This window comes from Symphalangus syndactylus, chromosome 5 (assembly GCF_028878055.3).
Source record: "Symphalangus syndactylus isolate Jambi chromosome 5, NHGRI_mSymSyn1-v2.1_pri, whole genome shotgun sequence".
NCBI classification, from domain to species: Eukaryota; Metazoa; Chordata; class Mammalia; order Primates; family Hylobatidae; genus Symphalangus; species Symphalangus syndactylus.
In genome coordinates this window covers 135,817,949-135,823,948 of record NC_072427.2, presented here as the reverse complement: position 1 = coordinate 135,823,948, position 6,000 = coordinate 135,817,949, and positions in this window count along the sequence as shown.

The following is a 6,000-nucleotide window of genomic DNA, read 5'->3' as shown; positions in this document are numbered from 1 at the left end:
TGATTTTTGTATTTGAGTCTAAGTCTTTAAGTGTAAATAAGAAGTATTTTTAGACACTGATTATTTCTTTTCTACAGGTTCTACAGGTAATTATTTTTTAAATGCCATATTTTAACACTTTTTCTCTACTCTCACAACATAGTTGTTGTGTGAAAGCCAACCAGACATTTCATAGTCATAAATGAAATTGCCCTTTTGAGGCTAAAGCTTTGGGGGAGGAAATAATTTGAGAGATGATATAACAAATAGCCCTAGATTCTGTAAGATCTAACACAGCCACAAATAAAAACAGAATTGTAAATATAAGTAAGATAAGATAGTCAAGTGACAGTATTTTAAATTATATTTACATAAAGATGAGTGATTATTTAACTCATTTTAAAATTCCATCCTAATTTTAAATGTGCATTCTCCTTAGATAGTTATAAAGGAAAAGAGCAATAGGTGATCAATTACTCAGGGTAGGTTTTCAATTAGTAAATTATCTGTGTTCTTTCTTTCTATTTTCCCTTCTATTAATTGCCTACTTTTAGACATTTGGCTGTTTATTAGAATTTCCTCCAAAATGATAAGGTAGCTTAAAACACTCCATTAATATTTAGAAACCTTGGTAGATTTCATGCAAAAGAGCATCACATTTATAGATCAAGGATGTTTCTACGCTGTATATAAATTTTGTCCTGGAATCCTTCTATCACATATACAAAAATTAGCAGTTTGGGTGCTATTATAACACTTACAGGTAAGTAAAACTAACTTTAAAATTCAGTGGTGTTGAAATATAACAAAGATATAGGCTATACTTATATTTTCCTTTCTATCAACAACCTTCATAGTTTTTCTCAATAATACACTCTAGCTTAAAAATGCACATCCATCCTTAATTTCTAACATTTTAGCCTGGTCTGATACATCAGTAGCTGCTGTAAACCTGAACTATTTGCTCATGAAGTCAATAAGAGCTCAGCTTTTGGCTGTTTATCAGCAATTTATTGGGCAGGCACTGCATTTTGAGTGGCAGCATTAAAAAAAAAGGCAGATGATGCATCTAAAAATGCAAGGTTTCTGCATTTTTTTCCCTGACTATATGTGAAATAATAAGTATTAATAAGGTCTATCTTGGCAAAATGTTTACTTTTTTAAATCTTAAGTTAATCCCCTGTTGTTGTTAATTGGCACAGTTGGAGTCTCTGTCATAAATCGTGATGTGAGCTGTGACATCTTAGTCACTCATATTTAGGTATCTCCTAATTTCTCAGCTTACACATTACTGAAATGCAGGTTTACATTGTATTATCCCTAAGCCTACCAGAAAACTGCTATGGATTGTAGACATTTCATCAGGTAATCAATACAAAGTTTTCAAAACTTTGACAATTACCTATTTCTCTAATAGGTGAGTAATTTAAGTATTGATATAAGCTTGCACTGCTAACAATGTTTTGGTCAATGACAAACCACATATACCGCAGTGGTCCCACATGATTACAATATGGTACTTTGTGCCCTTTCTGTGTTTAGATACACAAACATTTACCACTGTGTTACAATCGCCTACAGTATTTAATACAGTAACATGCTGTACACATTTGTAGCCTGGGCCATTAGGCTATACCATATAACCGAGGTGTGTAGTAGGTCACACATCTGGTTTGTGTAAGTATACTCTGTGATGTTCACATGATGAAATCACCTGATGACGCATTACCCAATCTCAGGTATTCTTTCATAGCAACAGTGAACAGACTCAGACAAGCTTCCACCATGTGCCAGGCACTATGCTGGTAACTGGAGACACACAGCAAACAAGACAGATATTCATGGTCCTTGTTCACATGGCACTTACACCCTAGTGAACAGAGATAAATGATAAGTGAGAAAAATAAATGAACAAGACCATTTTGTATAGTGATAAGTGCTATAAATACAATGAAACAGGGTAGTATGATAGTGGAAGAAAATGTGTGTATGTGCACATAGGGTGTCCAAAAAGTTTTTGATAAGATTCTCGGAAAAAAGTCCTTTCTAAAATAAAGTAACATTTGAGGTTAGACTTGATGGAGCACAAGGGGCCAGCTATGTGAAAATGTCTAGATACCAAGGCCCTGAACAGGGTTTCCCATTTCACGTGTATGAAGAACACAAAGGTAGCTTGAGGTATTAGAGATGCATTCTCCATTCCTGTAGACACTAGCTAAGTGAATGTATTAAAATTTAAATTAAAATAAAATACAAAAGTTCAGCTCCTCAGTGACACCAACCATGGTTCAAGTATTCAATAGCCACATGTGGCTAGTGGCGACCATATTGGACAGCAGAGGGTCTATTTGTCATTGAAGAAAGTTCTAATAAATAGTGCTTCACCAGTGAAGTAGGAGCATTGGAATAGGAGGAGAGGTCAGAGAGAATTACTTGGAAAGATCTTGAAGGTCCTTGTAGGACTGTCATGAGGACTGTGATGAGGACTGGATTCTGCAAGTACAATGGGTAGCCTTTGGGTAGTTTTAAATAGGGGAGGGACATAATTCAATTTATATTTTTAAAGTATTACTCTGCTATATAGAAAATGAATTATAAGTAGGTCAAGATCAGTTAGTTACTGCACTTGTCCTGGCCAAGGAAGATGATGGCTCTTTGGTAGGTTATTATAAGAGGGACAGTGAAAAGTAAATGGATTTAGAATATATTTTAGAGACCGGATCAAGTGGATTTGCTAATCGACTAAAAGTAAAGCAAGATAAACAAAGGAAAGAATCAAGAGCAGTTCCCTCTTCTGGGGCCTCAGCAACTAGGTAGATGGTTATGTTCTTTACTGGGATGGAACAAGATTGAGAAAATATAGTCTGGGTGGGTAGGGGATAGGGAGGAAGGGAGTTGTAAGTTAAGAATTTTGTTTTGGATACCTTATATTTTAGGTATCTATTAGATATAAATATATAATAATCAGATAGGTAGCAGAGAATGATTGAACCCATACTATGGAATGTAAACTTACTGAATTTTACAACAGAATCTCCTGACGCTTAACTATATTTAATAAAGCTCAAATGTGATGGGTTAGATCCTCTTCCCAAAAAACTATAAAAACATGTTTGCTAGATTTGACTAAGTGGAAGATTTATCAAGTAAAATTTAAATTTTTATTTCTGTTGTCCATGCCCTACTATTTTTCTGCATGTACAACATTTTCCTTATTCTTTGGCTGTGTTGTCACTTTCTTGAATTAGGACTCACCACTATCTGTAGAAAATGGGCAGTGTTTATATGTGAATGCTCCCTATCCAGTTTATGTATTGCAGCTCATTTCATTTAATATACTCTGTTAAAGGTACATTATTAGTCGCTTCTTTCAGTCAGTATAGCCCTGCAGGTTTCTGCGTCTCTCTAACATTAGCATTTTGTTGTCTTTGTTCACTTGCCTCTGTGTTCTGGATGGTATGGGGAGAAAAAATCGACCTTCTTTCCTTTGGATGGGACAAATGACTTTTTGATTATTATTTGTTAAAGAAACCTGGATGCCAGGACATTGGCTCCTTATTTTATTGAAGAGTTCCAGGATGTTATTAACACATGGATTTGGAATATTCTTGTTTTGCTGCCATTAGCAAATGCCATTTTTTCCTGTTACAACTTTTAAAAAATGTCTGCTTCCCATACCTTAAGTGTTCAGTTTTTATGATAATATTATATTAAATTTTCTAAAGAACTGAGATAATTGTGGGGGTAGGGGACAGATAAAATTGAAATATTCTAAAATTTCCCTTACTATGCTTTTCTTTTTAACCTTGATATATGCCAGATTTTTACAGTTTATTATTTTAATATGTTATTTTTGATGCCAACAGATATGAACGATTTTCCAATCAAGGTGTTTCACTCCGATGTGTCCCAGGTGGGATCTGGCATATGAATCATATGTCTAAAAAGGAAACTCATGAAAGTATGTGTGCGTGCTAGGGGGCTCATTTGTCTTTGGCAAAGACATTGCTGCTCCTGTTTCCTTAATTATTAAACAGATGGTGTCCACTGCCATTGACTAGCTGCCCAACTCACACTCCTGTGTGGTAGCACAATTCTGGACATCTGACAGAGAGAAGCTGTACCTTTATAGTTTCTCATATCTACTAATGTCATAATATGAATATCTGCCTTCTACTAGAACAGGCTGCTTCCCATGAAGCTGTTTAAAACTTAAGCCATCTTCTCCCCCTGTCCCCATAAATTAATTTTATCTCAAGGATCTCCTTTTGGCTTTTTTTATTGCTTCATGTCTACATACAAAATACAGTGGCATATTGAATCAATTATCTCAATGCGCTAAGCTGTAAATACACTTTAACCTGGAATGTCAAGATAATTAAGACAAAATTGGATTATTAAGATTATTATTAGTGAGGGCAAATGACATCTAAGATAGCCATGTTAAAAGTGGAATATCATATTCTTGTTTTAGTTTTAAAAAGACAACTGGATCTCAAGGAACATCAATCGAGTTTAAGTCCATTGAACAGATATTGAATTCTTTTTCATAATCTGCCAAAAAAAGTTAGCTTGAAAATTTTCTTTTAGTTTCTCAAATATCACACTGCTGCAGTACATGAACCTTTACTCATTAATAACTAAGGTCCTGATTTTTTTCATATGCTTTGCTCGAAGATGTAGTATTTTGCAGCCATGGGCAGTGTTCTAAGATCTCTCCTAGTGTTAACCGACCTAGCCTCACCTCTCCCTTGAGATTTTTCTTTATTTTTTGATGAACTATCTGGGCTTTTAAACTTTGTTAACCTTTTTTGATGATACGGTCACTTAATCTCAATGTAATTTTACTTTCCACAGTCAAAAACTATTGTGTAATACTCATACACTGGATTTAAATGACTGCTGCCTCTCCTTTCTTTCTTTTTATACTATTGTGGTCTAGGTAAGGCTGATTCTTCCATCATTTGAACCAACAGGCCAGGCTTGGGTTCTCATAAAACAGACCTTCCAGCAGGAGCGACCAAAGGATTACAGTGTCACCTGAAATTGGACTGCTGTTGTACCTGACTTGGGAACATCTTTGAATCACACAGTAGAAGTGGCTGTCATTTTCAGGGACAGTAGAAAGTATGTTGGCTCTCATCTGCCAAATAGGCAAACACAATCTTTTTTTTTTTTTTTTTCCCCTTCCAATGTTCTAGGGAGCTCAGCCTCAGGGCTAGCCGCAGCCCCCCACACCCCGGGGCTGAGGTGGGCTGAGCGGTGGATCAGCCTCAGCAGCCCCTGCTCCAGCCTGTAGGGTGAACCGGCCGCTTTCCCAGCAAAGGAGCAATCGTGCTGAGGGTAGCGCCTCCTCCGGAGGAGGGGGCGGGAGCTCGGCTGAGAAGCTTTCCTAGGGAGTTGCCTTAAAGAAAGAAAGCGGAATTGTCGATCACTCCAGTTGCCAGTTTTATACAATTTTAAGCAGGCGTCTCCACTCGTTTCCCCTTTGCAAAACTGCAAATCACCACCAACCTTGCATCAAATAGAAGTGGAGAGGAAAAAAAAAAGCAAATCTCCTTCTCCCTTCTCACCCTCCCTTTCTTCTCACCCTCCCTTCCTCTCTTGCTCGCTCCTTCTCCCTCCCTCCCTTCTGCGGCTGCCGCTAGTCTCTCGGTCCGGCTGTCTCTCCGACCGGACTTAGCAACTTCTTATTTCTCAGCCCCTTTTCCATTTTTTTTTCCATCCTTTGCCATGAATTGGATTGACGGAGGCGGGGGAGGCTTTGCTTTCTGCCCCAGGGAATGGCGATTCGCGTCCTGGGGCCGTGCCGGGGAGAATCGGCCGAGGAGAAAGAAAGAGTGATAGAAAAAGAGCTGCAGGAAGGAAGAGAAGGGAGACCTCCATCTGCCGCGGGCCCGGCGCGCTGCAGCGCAGCGCCGAGCTGCGCCTCGAATGGCCCGGAGCCCGCCCTGCGCCCCCCGGCTCCTCCAGCGTCAGCGGCTCCTGCGCGCGGGATGCATTGGGCAATTTTTGAAATCC